This window comes from Struthio camelus, chromosome 20, assembly GCF_040807025.1.
Source record: "Struthio camelus isolate bStrCam1 chromosome 20, bStrCam1.hap1, whole genome shotgun sequence".
NCBI classification, from domain to species: Eukaryota; Metazoa; Chordata; class Aves; order Struthioniformes; family Struthionidae; genus Struthio; species Struthio camelus.
In genome coordinates this window covers 9,302,440-9,319,126 of record NC_090961.1, presented here as the reverse complement: position 1 = coordinate 9,319,126, position 16,687 = coordinate 9,302,440, and positions in this window count along the sequence as shown.

The following is a 16,687-nucleotide window of genomic DNA, read 5'->3' as shown; positions in this document are numbered from 1 at the left end:
CCACCTGCAATGACAAGGACAGGCCTTGCTAACCTGGGAGGTCCCTGACAATCGTGTACTTCCAGGTAGGGCATTTCTCCCTTGAGTCCTTTATAATACTCCGGCCAGTTTTCTCATTCCTGATGCTCCTGGGTATGACTTGAGGCTCCTGCCTCTGTTCTCCTACCAGAGAACCAGTACATCTACCTGGGAAACTGAAGTTATGATTGCAGTACGTGTAGGAACATCTCAGCTTTAATGTAGCCAGGACAGGTAACAATATCAGGCAAAACAGAGTGGTGGAGGAGTTGACATGACACAAGAACCCAAGCTGTCTGTCCAGGGTCCTGGTGATCCGATTGCTGTCCTGTGCTATCATATTTTTACTGCTCTGGATTAGCATTTCTTGCTACTTTCTTCCTAACTTACATCAACATATGAGACAATTGCTTCTTCATTTTGCTATCTAAAGGTACAGAAGGAGGTTAAGCTGGCATTTGGAATCAGGTGAGCTGATACAATTTTTACAGTACATGTTTTTCCTTCCTGTCTGTTGCTCCTGCATTAGAGTCATTTTAACCAGAACTTTTTTTTTTCCTTCTGCTTCATATTTGCCTCATTTGCAGGCCTTTTTTGAAACTGGGACAAGTGTTTTCTGATGAACTGACTGTGGATTTGATGATGTTGCTGGGAAGACTATTTACTGGGTGGGTATGAACTGGGTTTAGAGCTAAAGGAAATGTTAATACCTTGTCTGGCACAAGGCTATCACACGAGTCACAGCTTTGATTATTGCTGCCAGCCATGCTGGGAGGTCAATGTCAGATGAAAGAAGATTGGGAAACAGATTTGAACAGTCAAGGTGACATACCTCTGGCAAGGGATGGGAGGGAAAGAGGGAAAAGCTTTGGTAATCCTGCAGTTAGGACCAGCAGCACACATGTAATTACATGTACATGTTGTCATGACGAGAGAAAAGTGTTTAAGGAAAATTTTAAAGAGTTTTCTCTCCTGCTGTGATTATCGTGTTAGCAGCTGCCAAGCATTGGGGAACCTGCCGGGCCCTGAGGAAGAAAGAAGCACGAGCTGTGGACTAGGGGCTGTGTCTGAATGACAGGAGCATCCTTTCCTACCCCGTCCCGAGGTGTCTCAGCCCAGCACACAGGTGTGTGCCTGCTCACCTATGTGTTACCCATTCCTGCCTCTGCCCTTCTACTTGCCCAAACAGCTCAGGAGAGATCATTAGAACATGTGTATATAGGGAAGACAGCTCTGCTAAGGCCTGAGTCCTCTTTCAGATACGTAGAGTGTTAGGCTTAACCTCACTGTTTGTGCTGAGCTACCAGATTAGGAAGCCCCCCCTCTCCTCCTGAGGGATCGCCATGTTGACAGTTTGATGGGGAACCTCCAAATGTCAGTACTTGTTCCCTCCAGAAAAGGTTGATGCCCCAGCATTTCTGGGCAATGACACCATGACCTTTTCAAAGCACGGGGAGATGGAAACGTCTCTGTGAAGAAAGGCCGAGGCAGGAGGGCATCAGACAGCTATTCCCAAAGTCTGTTTTGGTGGCAGAATGTACAAGTCTCCCAAACATACAAACATTTATGTCCAGCTCTTCAGCTGCTCTACATTGGTGTACAGCCAGTAACTTCGACAGTGCTGTAGTACTCCTACGAGTGTGTTGTCTACCTCAGCTTCCTCCTTCTCTCCTTTTATCCCCAGGATGCTTCTCTAGTTCCTCCCCATGCTGAGCCCACCCATTTCATTTTCTTGTCATGCTCCAAGGGTCTGGTTTTCCTCTCCCTGAGGCTTGAAGAGTCATTTACTTCCATGCAGGAGAGGTATGAAACGGTGCCATGTGTGAGGTCTCTACCTGCGCCATTCGGTCTCATTATCTAACCTATAGATACCAATCCTGACACAAGCGGAAAGGGTTTAGCTTCCACATGCTGTCAAGTGCCATATATCAGACCATCAAAAGGGAATGTGAAGAGAAGAGAGGTTAGAACAGAACTTGCAAGTGACACATACTGGTGCCTCTCTCAGTAAGACGCTTTGCCAACATATCTCCATGAAATGAAGACAAAAACTAGATTAAACTTGCATTTCAGAGCCTGTATATGCCCTGAGTCTTTGTCAGGATAAGAACATCCTCTCCCATATATCAGTACTATGAAAAGGCGAGTGCAGGTGCACGGCTCAGAAAAGAGAGGAGAATATTTAGTCCAGGGTCCTATCAATCAGCCCCATTTTTGGTGTGATTTTAGGTGCTCCCGTTTCAAGATGAAACACAAAAGTCTTTTCTAACTGTCTGAACTCAGTGAAACGCCTGTCTTACCATCCCACATCTTCAGAGCTAGGCTCGTGCTCAAATGGACATATGAATTGGGGTCCAAACCTAGAGCTATTTCAGAGATGAGAAGAACAGATAAAGCAGATCCCATGCCCTCAGGAGAACATAGTTGGGTAAAATTGTCTTAGTGGCCAAATGAGATGAAGTGCGGAGCAGGTTTAATTTATGTGTTACATTCTTGTTAATAACAATATATAATTAAGGTATCTGGTGGCAACTTAATTGGGAGAAAAGGGAAAAATCAAGAAGGCTTTACTGAATTTTTCTTCCACCTTCAGCTCTCTGGATTTAAATGAATCCATTATCAGAATAGAGCCTTGTTTGTCTGAATCTGTCTTCAGCCCAGCAGTGTAAGCTGTAAGCTGTAGCTTTATTGTCTAGGACCTATCCCATAAAATTGAAGTTGACATTCTTATGAAGATGATTGCTTGAAGGGGAAATGAACCTTTACGATGTGATGATGGAAGCTGTTGTTCATTTTAAGAGCCTGTGAAGATTGTTGGGAGCTGAGAGTGATGAAAACTGGACTAGGATTTGGGGATGAAGATGGGAGGTAGAAATGGAGTTTGCCTCAAACAGGGATCCTCTCATCCCCTTTTTCATGTCTGATTTTATTGTGGGGTTGTTATTATTGAAAAAAATTAAAAAAAGATGTGAAAGAGCCTGAAGTTTTGTTTGTATGTGTGCACAACATCTCATGCAACAGGATCCTTATCCCTGGCCAGGAACTTTATGCGATCCTGAATAAAAGATGGTTGATGCATCAACAGCAGGGTGGTTAGTTTTGTTTGCTATGTAAGTGCTGCACATTCCCGTTTCTCCTCCGGCTGCTGACTTGCAGAAGAGACAATCATGCTGTCCACAGCCTCTTGCAAAGGGAAAGGCTCTTTGGCCTTCTCTCCCTGTTACCTTTTAATGTGGAAGACATCAAGGCTCTGCCTGTCAATATTGTAAGGCCTAGCCCCTCAGAATACGTCTACGCTGAAACCCAAAAGTATAATGCCAGCTTGTGCAGACAGACCCAAGTTAGCTGTAAACTCAGGGAGGGAAGTAATGCTTCTATAACAGTTCCACCGGGGCAAATCTTTACCCTCACAAAAAGGAGTCCAGCAAGGGCAGGACTTTAGCACTGATTAAACAGTTTTGTGTAAAATGACACTAAATTTTTTTTGGTGCTATTCTGTGTGTGATTGATCTCCTGTAACAGGACATGTACAATTAACCAGTAGCTTTGCTATTAATAACTATCTCTGAGTATACAGATGAAATGAATTGAGGTCTCAGTGGATTATTGACTTTCTCCATCTGATATCTCCTTAGCTGAACGACATGGAACAAAAAGGAAATCTTAAGAGTATATAATTGAGTGTGTATTAGGGTTTATGAATAGATTCCTACAATAACTGTCATGTTCTACCTGAAGGAGTAGCTGTTATGTGACTATGCCAAAATATGACTTTCCTTGCTATGATCTTTTCCTTGCTTTCTCTGCATTAGCTTAAAATCTCCCTTAGCCAACACCACTGAACGCAGCCTGAGTAATGACTTGAGTGCAAAATAAGGACGGGAATAAAGAATGAGATCAACACTTACTGTCAGAGGCCTCAAATTGGGCACCAAAGTAAAAGGAGGCCTGCTATTTCAGAGGTAGTTAGCTTCTGCTGCTTCCACTAGCGACAGTTTCTCTTAAAATCAGGACACATTGATTTATATCCTGTTGGAAACTAAAGATCTGCGCTCCACTGTGCTAGGCATTGTCAAGTCTCTGCTCCAAAGGGGACAGTTAGATGAGACAGACGCTGGAAAGAAAATCGAGGCAGTGAGAGGTGAAGTAACTTGCTTTCAATGTCACAGTGGGCTGGTGGCAGAGCCAGGAAGAGGAGCTCTCTATACTGGGCTGTACTGCTGGGTATCCCGATATGGACACCTCTTAAGCGTGGGTGTGTTGCTTTGGGCAGCATTGCTGTGTGGCTTCATTCAAACCCTCCAGCTCCCACTGATATCAAACCATCATGCAGCAATGGAAACGTGTGGCCTTGCAGGTTGCTTTGAGCCAGATCCTTAGCTGGAGGGTACTGGCAGGGTTGCACTGTTGTAGGAATGACAATCTGAGGGAACATATATACTCTAAGAAATGAAAGCCTACCTACAGTCTTAAACACAGTTTTTTAGTGGATGCAGCAAGAGAGAAACTGAACCCTTCCATTCCCATTGGCATTCCCTGAGTATGTGCTGGGACATCTGCGGTACCGGGACAGCACTGCAGTTCTGCTGCACATGATACCAAATGACAGCAAAATGAGGTATCTCTGAGATTGCTCAGATTTTGGCAACAGGAATGCTAACCCACTGCCCCACTTTGCACTTGATGGGTCCTGCTGTCAGCATTGCTGTGTCCCTGCTCCTGCCTCCCTGCACACCCCCTATCTCCAGAGCTCAGTGAGGTGTCTCCTCAGTTGGAGAGGGAAAGGAAGGCTGGTGTTCCAGCTCCTGCTCAGCAGCGTGGCAAAGCAGTGCAGCATGGCCACACACGGTGAGCCAGGGTGTCTGCATGCTAGGAGGGCAGGGGGAAGTTGTGCTGGGGTGGAGAAAAGTGAGGTTTGTGCCTCCTCCAGTGCTACTTCTTACTCTGGTGCAGCTGGTAAGCACAGTGACACGGACGGAGCAGAGAGATATCACATTCTCCTTTCAGTTTAGAACCTCCAAAACCCCATGTGACTAAGGGTCTGACAGGTTTAATAAGGTTAGGATGCCTGGACATATCAGGGTATCGCTCCATGTGGCCGCATTGTGGAAGATCCCAGAGACATTGCCTTGCGCTCTCCATGGCCAGTCCCAGGCTTGCTGTGCCAGTGCCCCCGCCAATGGGGTCTGAGCAACCATATCTGGCTCCTTTGTTCATTCCCTGGATGTCCAACCCTTTCAGAAGGGAAAAGCCTTTTTGCCTGGTGCCTCCTATCATCCTAACTGCAGAATAAGACCCAGCCTGCTGGGAATCTGCACTGTCAGGGATGGGGGATCCAAGGAGGCAGGGATCAGATACACAAGTAATAGACAGGAGATTTTTTTAGGGATCCTGAAGGGATTAGCCAGAGACTGCCAAAGTTACTGACTGTGAGCCATCCTGAAAGACAAGATTGGACCTGCCCCAATGGGAGAAGAGGAAGATTTCCTTTCACGCTCTTCAAGGCCACGTTGTATATCACTGGTTCCTCTGACCTCGTCCGACTGAGATGTTTGTTGCTCTCAGGTACGTGTTAATAAAATGTTGGCTTTGATGAGTTAACCTCCTCTTGGGATTTGAGGGTACTGGGCTCTCTCATTAAAGAACACACAAAGCTCACCAGAAATTGGGTTTCTGCTGTGCAGCCTGGGAGCAGGACTGATTAATACAGGCACAAACCCCTCCTCTGGCCGGGAGATGGTTAGTGCAAGGCTGGCCAGGGGCATGGCGGAGTAACAGAGAGATTATTTGCACCTTCCTGTGGACATACACCCCGAGATGGTTTGCAAAAGGATGCTCTGCCCCCGCAGATGCAGCCAGCCACCATGTCCTTTCAGCTCGAATGGCTGCCCTGGACCTTTCTATCCTATTTTCCTTCTCTTGCCTCCCTTTCTATTCCCTCTTCCTCATCACCTTTCAGACTGGCTCATCTCTCTCTCTCTCATACACACAGACACACACACACACACTCAAGCCTTCCGGAGACACAGACCTGCCAGCAGATCCTGAGCGCTGTGGGGCTGAGGGATGCCTTGTCACCTTCTGCCCTCCACATCCCTCCTACCCTATTCCCCACTGATCTATTGCAGAGGACAGGTAACCTCAGCCAGAAAGATGGATGCTACAATTACATTCGCCTTTCCAGCAGCTCTTTCCCTTTGCTTCTTACTGATGGAAATCGTGGGCAAGAAAAATCTATTATTACTCTCCAAATCATATCAAATATTTATCAGGGTAATTCTCTAGTTATCACCACCGATTGCAAGCCTTAGTCACGTAGTAAATCTTGTTAGTGTCATCCCTGGGAACGTGTCTCGTCTGTCTCCTCAGCCAAGCGCTGCATAAACCAGGTTGCCCCAGGGGAATGTGGCTTATGGGAAAGTGAGTGGTGAAGGAGGAGGTGGAGGCGACCAAAGATGGTGTCATGCTTCCCAAATCTCTTTTCTCCCAGGATGCAAGACTAGGTCAGTTCAGGATGGGGCTAACGGGAGGTCATGCTTGTGGCGTGTAGGAAGGGGACCTCTGTTAGGCCACATCAGCTGATACTTCCCTGATGTGCTAGGTGCTGCACAAATAATAAGCTAGTTACTAACCAGAAACTGTCTGAAATAGGCAAGGCTAAAAAAAAGAAAGGTGTATTAACCTGAGATAAAGTGAGTTACTCAGAGCCACACAGGGAGTCAGCAGCAGAGTCCAGAACTGAGACTAAGGTCTGTGAACCTGAGGGTAGTGGATCAGTTACACGATCATTGCTCTTGGAGGACTGTGGCTGGCTTGAAACTGTGCTGTTCCCAGAGGAGCTGTAAGTCAAGACAACCTTGACATCTCTGGTAGCCATGCCAAGGACTCTCCTCTTCCCCCCGCTGCATAAAGGACTAGCAAATACAGCCACTCTAGCTGTTTGTTGCTGTTGTTGTTGTTGTTGGCATCAAAATGTTTCCAGATTGTACCTATTTTTAAACTCTTTATTGGGTCAGATCTGGACAGCTTGGAGACTTCAGCTCTTTTCTCCTTCTACCCCTGTGCACATAACTTATAGCTGCAAAGGGAAGAAATGAGCAGCAAATTTCCTCTGCCAGAACCAATCAATCTGGCACCTGTCATCAGCATCACAGCAGCTATAAAATATTTAATTTCTTAATGATGAATTGGCAGATTGTTTAAAAAAGACAACAAGGAAACAAAGAAAGGGAAACAGACACTCACAATCTGCAGTCACACTCTTTGCCAGGCTGAGCCTTTAGAGCCAATAGAAGAAATGTGTTTTTCCATCCAGGCTACCTGACAGTGTTGTCTATTAATAAATCCCTGCTTGTTGTTTTTGGGTTACTCCGGTTCAGACAGTCATTGCACCCTTGACTTGCCATCTCAGGGCCCCTCTAGAGATTCCTGATGAGACTTAGCCTTCAGAGGAGTCTCTCTTCAGAAAACAGAGAAGCAACTTCTCAATGGCACAGATCTTTCCTCCCTTACTTATACGTGCCAGTATAAATTAGGAAATAAGAATGACCAGACTGGGTCAGAACAAAAGTCCATTTAGTCAAGTATCCTGTCTCTGGAAGTGACCAATAGTGGATGCTTCAGGAAATGCATAGGAATAGGTCAGTCATACAGCACTACTTCTCTAGCAGCCTCCAGCAATCTGCAGTGCAGGGAGGTCTTTGTGGTTGCTAGCTCCTACTAGAATTTTCTTCCATGAACTTACCTAGCCACTTTTTAAACTGCTGCAAACTTTGAGCATCCACAAAATCTTGTCGGAAGCAGTCCCAGTGTTCTACCATGCACTGTATGAAGCTGTTCATCTTATTCTGTTTTCAGCATGTCACCTGCTAATTTAACTGGATGTCCACAGTTCTTGCCTTAAAAAGACAGTGAAAATCATTCTCTCTTCACATCCCATCACTTGGATATGTTTGGCTCACAAAATAGGGAGCAGCACAGAGATGCCTGGGCTAATGGAGATGAGAATCAGTAAGTCTACAATGGATAGTCTCATTTCACAGGATATGTCAGCGTGGAGCGTGCCCAAGCTAATATTGTCTGCCTCTGGCACCTCCTGTTGTAAGCTTAGTGGGAGGCCTGAGTCCTTATCCATATTATGGTCTATTTGCAAATCTTTCACATTAAGGGGAGGGGGACGAGTGTTCACAACCTAAAAAACCAAGAAGGATCATTGCAAAGGGAATGTCTTGCAGGCAAAAAGACCCTCTGCTGAAGTTGTATGAATTACTTAAAGGACTTCAAAAAACGTCTTCTCTGTCCCCATGTCAATTTATATCCATTCCACTTGCACCTTAGTAGATCTAAATACATAGGCAGGCAAACTGCCTAGACAAAGAGTTCTTTTTACTGTAGCCTGTTCTGATGGGCTTTATTGCAAATTCAAAGATATTTGTTTCTTTGTTTGTTTAAGTTTTAAGCTGTATTTCTGGAACCCTTTAAGGAAGAGAGAGTCATACGGTTTTGCTAAAGCAAATACAAACTTTTAGCCATCACAGTTGCAGAGAAAAACATGAAAACAGGAGTTCTAAAGTCTCAGAAAAAACACTCCAAAACCCTTGAGAGAGGAAAAGGAAGTGAACATTTCTTATTTGTCACTGTTTATTATTTTTAAATCAATCTCATGATATGAAGTAGTGACGCTGCGCAGTGGCATGACCGAACCTACACGATTCATCTGGGCTCGGGAGCTCGCTAGAAGATTTGGCAGACGCAAGTGGGTGGCTGGCAGCTCGTGCACGGAGCCTTCGTTGCTTCCTCCTCTGCCTCTCTGTGCGGGGGACGTGGAACGGGGGCTCCGACAGATGTCTGTGGGGGGATCGATCAGTTGTGCTGAGCCTGATTGTGACTACCCTGACTTCAGTATGGGATAGTAATGCCTGGTAGGTAGCAAGGGGAAAATAACACCGTAGCTAAAACAGCTTGATTCACTGGGAGATGTCTGGCAGAGTCCTTGGGTTTTGCCTGCTCCAGGGATTTCTTCTGGCCCTAACGCAGACATCTTGTTTAAACAGGCTGACAAAGTCTCCTGTGGTCCCAGTAGGACTTAATCCTTTCTGAAAAGGGGTCAGGACAATTAGCAGCAGTGACCATCACCACTGGGAGCTGGTATGCGATTGCAAACTGCCGCTTCAGACCTCACTCCCTGCTTGGATGCGGCTGCTAGAGAGCGAGCCATGGTTTTCTCCCGCTCCCATGCAACATCTCCAACATCCTGTGAAAGGATGTTTCTGCATGCACCAAAGCCTAGTGCGCTCCTAGGGGCTGGTTGTTTTGGCACAGGGATAAGATGAAATCAAAGGCCTGTACTCTCATGTCAGACAGCTTGTTTTCCTCTTAATTCTGGATCTCTGTCTTCTACTGATGGTGTTTAAAAGAGAAGTTGCTGCATCGATCCTGTCTAATATCCCTTTGAAAGTGTTGAATGGAAAACATCCTGCTTATCTCTAATCAAAGCTGTGATTTTCTCTGCCTCTGGGCCAAAACACCGCAAACAGACTTGGCCCTTCTGGCAGCACTGGATGCTGAGCAGGCACGGGGCTGCCTGCTACCTTTTTGGTCATGGGGAGCACTTGGAAACCAGTCTGTTCCCGCTGTGCAACTGGGCAGCAGGTTTTCTGGGGTGTGCAAAGGGAATGCAGAAAGACAGCAATCCAGCAATTCCTAGCTAGGTGGTAGCTGATTGCAGCATAGTGAGTCTGAAGAGGTATCTCTTTCCAACCTATTAAAATAGACTACAACACCAGCAGAAACTGGGAAATGTGACTCAAAACGGAGGATGGAAGAGGGATAAGACTGATTGGTAGCTAGACACCCACAGCAAGAGAGCATCTAAGCAAAAATACTTGCATCCTACTGTTGTCAACGAGATTTCAAATTAAACATATGCTTAAGTACAGAAGGGACTAGGAGAATAGTTGGTTACAGGAAGTTTTTGGCTTTCAGTTGTAGAAGGAATATGTTATGGGAGGTGTCCTTGGGAGGAACACGGCCCTCTCTACCACAGCACCTTTTCTATAAAGCTTTAGCAAAGAGTGTGAGGTTAAATAGACTCTGTTTTCCTTTCTTCCTTGTCACCCAAAGTCAGAGCAGAGGGCCAGTCTGCAGGCGTTCCCCCTCCCTTGACTCCTTGCCAGACGTGCCTAGCTGGAAACCTTCCTCCAGATGGAGCAGACTAGAAAAGGTAAGAAAAAGCAGAAAAGAAAGAAATGAAAATGTATGATTGCCCCTAATTTTGATTGTGATTTTGCTGCCGTGTAGACCACTATAAAATGAATGTAAAATATTGTGATTCCACTCTAATAACTTTTTACATCCATTCGCACTGGCATAAATTTCCTCTGAGCAGACATTTTTGTCAGAGCCGGGTTTAGGCAGATTCTTGGCTTTATAGTTTGATTGAAAAGAACCTACTTTCTCCAGAATATCTTTTTTCATTAAGAAGTAATAACTGAGCACGGCCAACCAAAGTCATGTAGTGTCGTGAGTGTAGCCCAGCTGGAGAATTTTAGTGTTAGAGGAAACAAGGAATATGGAGCTTTGGGATGGGGGCATTTCCAGAACTAATTATTCCAGTTTTCAGTCAAAATAGTTTAGTTTTCTGTTAGTTTGCTAGAAAAGTCAAAATTTCAGTGAAAAAGCTTTGACAGAAGAGGATTTTTGGCTGAATTTCTCCCAGAGATCACCTTTCCCTCCGGCTTTTCTACTGTTATCCTACCTCATCCCTCTGTTTTTTCTCCAGTTTTCATAAATATACATGCTGGCTCATATCTGTGGTGGGCTGGAGATTCACCCCTTTACCTTCCAGTCTCTGGGGAAAGCCTTGCTGAGGCTGCTGCAGATACGTGGCCCAGAAGAGCAGCTTCCCAGAAAAGTCCTTTCCGTCCCCAGTCCTTCCCTACAGGTCGCTGTTGTCACCTCCAGGGATTTCATGGAGAAGCCCGGCGGTGTTTGAAAGCTGCCGCTTCAGGAGTAACGTGAACAGGAAATTGCGGGCAGCCGATTTCAAAAGAAAAATGAGTCTCTGGCCATTATAGGTGTGGAAAAGACACTTGAAAAGATAAAAAAAAAGAACGTATGTAAGAAAAGCCGACATCTGACGTAAGGGTGTGTGACCGCCGGCGGCGGCGGTGGGGTGGACGGTCCCTGCTCCTCATCGGCGGCTCAGAGAGCCGGGAAAGGAAGGCCATGACGTTAGGGAAAGGGACCGGACAACGTGGCAATGGCCTGGGAGGGAGCAAAATGAATTTCCCCGAGGTCTCCTAGGAGCTTGTAACAGCAGACCCAGGTGCCAGTCGACGAGTTTTATTCACAGAGGGAGGAAGCGCTTCTTTTCCTCGCCATCTTGGCCTGGTGCACGGAGCCTGCCAGGCCTGGCCCGGCCCAGCCCCACCGCCGTGCTCCACCTTCAGCAGGTGGCACCGTCTGCCCTGGGTGCCAGGACGGCCGGCCGCCTCGCCAGGCGGGTCCCAGGCGGGGAGCGCGGGGCTCCGTTTCGCGCCACGTCGGGGGTAGGCGCCGCCGGCTGCGGGTGGGCGCAGGGTGGGGACGGCGGGGCACGCTGAGGTGAAGGGAGGGCGACGTGGCGCTTGTGGCCGGTTGCTCGGTCTCTCGGGAGCACCTAGGAGGAAACGCGCTGGGCGAGAGGCCCCTGGCCTGGAGGTGTTGCCGGGGTCTCGGGCGGGCTTCGGTCGGTGGCTCTGGGGCCAAGCCGGGCCCGGGCGCTGCGGCTTCCCACCAGGGCAGGGAAAACGGGGACGGGTCTGCGCCTCCTCAGGGGCTGGGGCGCGGCAAGGGGCTGCCAACCGCTGCGGCGGGGGCGCGCAGCCAGCTGGGTTGGCGGAGGCCCGTGGGTGCTGGGTGCCGCGGGCAGTGACTCTGCCCCAGGCGGGCTCGGCTCCCCGCGGCGGCAGCCGGCCCGGCAGAGGCTGTAATTCGGGGGACGCAAACGCCACTGTGACTGACACCGTCTGGAGAAGAGCTGGCTGGAGAGGGAGGTTTTGGAGCACAAAAAGAGGATATCCCCCTCTCCCCCCTCTCCTGCTGCCACCTTTAAAAACCAAAGTTTTAAGGCTTTTTTAGTCCTCCTAGCAGGACTGAGACACATGCAAATGTAAATCCTTCCCTGAGCGATGCAAAGGCCTGGAGGGGTCATTTGCTATGAGAGAAATGAAGGCAGGGAAATGCAAAAAGGCTGAGCAATGCCCTAACGTGGGGGAACAGGGGGCACAGATCAGGCCTCCGTGCTGCCACTCGTGGTCAGAGTGGACGGGGCAGGTCTCTGTTTTAGCAGGAAGATCATTTCCACCACTTCCAGCGGAGGAAAGCCCTTAAAACTGGAGCAGGAGGAAAAAGGAGGGAGCTGTGACCTTTGCCAGGTTTCCTGCAAGCAGTCAAGCATCAGGTGTCCTCGGCATCAGGGCTGCGATGAAGAGGAGGCTGCAGCCCACCTCTGGATCCCCTATGGAAAAGCTGTTTCAGGGAGCAGCTATAGCGGGTGCTGATTTAACGATCGGTAGACCTCTGCGCAAGCCCCGGCGGGCTCTGCAGCTCCATGCGCCCTGGCACAGCTCACCAGTGGTGCGCCAGCATCGCACACCCTTCTGCTCCCAGACCTGACCTGGCTCCCTTCTCCCACCCCACTTTCTGCCTCTCTGATGTTTTATTTTTCACCTGCACTGTGGAGACTGCAAAAGCCAGAACTAAGGGCCTGTGAAGCCAGGAGCGCCCTGTGCTGCCACAGCCGGCAGGGCAGAGGTGGAAAGCGTGTGCCTGTCCCGGAAACATGAGAGCCATCGGCTCTTCCTGGGCCGAACTGTGCGTGTGGCTCCTGCGTGGTTGTGGGCCTGCCTCGATAGCTCATTTTCAACCTTGCAGAATAGGTCAGGGTTGGTTAGACTCCAGGGTCTGCTCACCTATCTTGCTTGTAAGGCTCAGGGAGAAGAGAGGCTGGAGCTGCAGAGGGCCAGGACGAATTGCTGAAGCTTTGGGCTCAGAACGCTGAAATCAGAGCAATGGGCAAAAAGACGAGGACTGAAGGAGGTTTTTATTTGGAGTCGTGCCGTGGAGGGGACTAGGGGAATGGGAAGGGGTGACGTGCAGCGTTAGCACTTTGGCAAGGCAGGACCTGTGAGGACACAGGAAATCAGCCTGGCTCCAGAGCGAAAAAGCCGCAGCACCCTGGGGTGCCTTTTCCCATTGGGGTGCCAGACATCAGCAAGCAAAGGAAACACAGCAATGCCTGCGTCCTCGAGCACCCTGCCATCCCCACGCTGCGCAAAGTACAGGAGAGTGCTCCGTTTGGAGCCCTGCTGCTAGATGTCCCCATTTCAGCTCTGCGCTCCCCTTGGGTGGCCTGGAGACCATGCCACGCATGCCAGTTGCTGCCACCGTCACTTATTGGGGCACTTTGCAGCTGTCACCATAGGTGCTGTCAAGGCTTCGCAACACTGTTTGCTGGTGTTGTTAATGAATGCTCTCTCCCATGGACTTGCTTAACAACGTGGCACAGCGCCCGCTGACAGGAGCTGAGGACCTGCCACGGCTGGAGCAGGGCTTATTAAGCAGAGAGAAGGGCCTCCTGGGAAATTTCCATGATGAGGAATTTTTCAGGAAAAATAGAGGGCAGTGCAGGGCAAAATCTCCATTTTCCACTCCATGGCTCCTTTAGTGGGGGCCTAGGTTGTTTGCGTCCCCTGTTTGCTTGAGTGAGTCGAGCTATTTCAGTGGCAGCAGCACCTCCCCAACCTGCCTGTAGGTCCAGATGTATGTGGAAACGCGGCTTCTTCTAGTTGTAGCTGTCAAGAAAAACCCTTTGTGTGAGAGGGGATGAGAGGGATAGCTGAGCTAGCACCCAGCTGGCTTTGTGGTCAGAGATGGATTGCTTTTGAGCTGATCCTGCCTGGAAGCCACAGCTAGCCCCTCTGAAATCTCACTAGCCTTTGATAGCCCTGTGAGACATGGGGCTGATTTCAGTCCTGTATGTTGAATGGTACTGAGCCTGCTGAAACATTTTTGTCTCTGGCTGTCACTCCTGGCTTCCCAGTGCACCCTGACTTTGTAGGCATAGCCACGCGGGGGTTCAGAGGCCTCTTTAGAAAGGGAGTGTCCCCTGCCTGTCTTGCACCTTCTCAACCCCACACAATCATCTGTATGTTTTATACACAGCCACTTAAAGATAATGCAACGCTGGCAGTAGGAGAGTAAAGCCCATGTCAATGTATGCCAGATGCAGGCTGGCCCAGCTGATGCACGTGTGCAGCGAGGTAGTGGAGGGGTGGCTGCAGGGGAAGCATTCTTGTTTCAGGGTGGGTGCACATCCTGCTGGGGTGCTCCCTGCAGACTCCCCCATGAATGCGTCTGTGGGTCCTCTAGGTCCGTGATTACACATCTTCCTTTAAAAAAAGGTCACTTTAAGCCATAGCAAGCTGAAGTAATGCTGTTCTGCCCATGGCACCTCATGGTCTCACAGACTGAGTTACAATATAGCTGTTGAGCCAGCTTTCTGCAAAGCATGGAGCAGTCACTTCTGTGCTCTAGAGAGCATCTCGGTGCATGTGTGCATGCAAACGTGGCCGGTGCAAGACTTCCTCCCTTGGGCCACCTCCCAGGCAAGCAAGACAGTCAGTTCCAGGAGCTGGACGATGCAGCGTCCAAGGAGACCCAGGGACACTGTGTTTAGCTCGCCAGTTCCTTGCTGCCTCCCTGGCCCCTACAAGTTTTAGCAGTCAGGAGTGTTTCTGCAGTGCATACTGAAAGCACACGATGGCACTGCAGGAGCGCAAAACCGGCTAAGCCTCCTCTGCAGCTCAATTGGATTTTTAACCCCTCCATGGAGGCGAAGCTGTTGCAGGCATAGTGGCTTTCCAGGGACATAGTGTGGAAGGGAGGTGGGCGAGTGGCCGCGATGCGCGAGCAGTTTGCTGCCCCTGCTGAGGGCACAGCCTAGAGCATAAGCTGCTGGCCCTCACTCCTTGGGGACGGAGGAAGCATGAGTGCATGCGGTGCCACAACGAGTGCCCATGTGTGTGTTCGGAACTGGCACTGCGGGGACTCGGGTCCGCCTGGAGACTCCCTGAGCTGATTTCTTCCAAAATGCACAGTAGATGCTTTGCGATGTGGCTCCTCACAGCTGTATGCGGGGTTCACTGGTCTTGGCATGCCTCAGACCTATCTCTGCACGGGCCCAGGCAGACCTGCAAAGGGTCTGGGTGCGCTTAGCCAGGCAGCAACGCAGTGCTCGGGCTAGTTTCAGCAGCAGTGCCTGTAGGCACCAAATTCATCAACCAAGGGCCACTTAGGGAAGCTGCCCTCTTCCCTAGGCTTGCTCAGACCCTACTGCTGTCACTTTGTTTGGCTTTGCCTCCTGAGCTCCTGCAGGCAGGGAGACAGTCTTCAAATACACACCAGTCGGAAGGAAGCCCTAGTGCAGGTCTTGCATGATAATATTCTGCTGGCAGCAACTGGGTTGGGAGAGAGCGAATGAATCTGTTAGTCTGCTTGTTCCTGAAGCTACTGATCCTCTGGCTGAAAACCAAGGAGAGCCATAGAGACAAACAGAAAGACTGCAACATACAGGACATATATATGTATTTTTTCTGGACTAATCCATGCAGGAGAGAAAGTCTCCTCAGAAATATTACTTTTTGAGAATCCTAGTATTTATCTAATATTTGTAGAGATTCCTACTGAACTAAAGAAGGATAAAACCAACAAGTTCTGCCCAAAATATTGCCACATCCTGTAGGAATCAGGCGGAGTGCAATCCCCTTGAATTATCTAGTGGGCACAAGGTGGGTGGATCTGCTTTTCCTCCTTCTGTCATCCCCATAGGAAAAAGTTCTCTTTAGGAATTTTCTGTAAGTGGTAAGAAATATATCCAGAAGAAAATGCACAGAATTAAGAGAGGGGGTTAAAAAAAAAAAAAAAAACTTTCCCAGGAGAGGAGAGGAACTGAGGGGTTTTGGTTTTTGCAGCTCTCATCCATTTCTCCGGATGGAACACTCTTTGCTTGATATCTTCCTGTTTTAAATCCAGTTGATTGATTTTCTTTCTCTATCTTCTTTTACTCTTGTTTATTTTAATAAAGATGGATTTTTTTTTTTTTTTTTTGAAACTTAAAGCAAAATATTCTGTTCTCCACCCACCCTCCTGGCACTGAGTGCAGGTGATTATTTTAGTGGTTATAATTTGATTTCTGCCTCTCCTACTGGGCTGATGTGAGAGAAAGAATATTTAGAGTTGATTTTCCTTTATTTTTTTGGTGGGGGAAGCAAGGGAAGGCAGAGATTAGGAGTGGTGTGGGAAGAAAGAGAGAGAATCAGAGGGAATGCACTCTCATTTTCTAGGCCGTTTTTTTTCCAAGTTTGCAGTCTCTGATGGACAAAAATCCCAGTATAGCTCAACCAATCAATCGCTCTCTGAAGAATAGAAAATGGCTCGTGTCTTTAAGGTATTTTTATGTTATTCTTGGCCTGCTGCAGTGACTCATAGTAGCTGCTCTGTGCCAATGAGTTCACTTTTGTAGCCTATTTGTGAGAAAGGGAATTGTAATAATCTCCACTTTGCAAGTGGGGAAACTAAGGCATGGAAATAAATGGGATCCTCTCCTTTCACAGCCAAGGAAGGCATA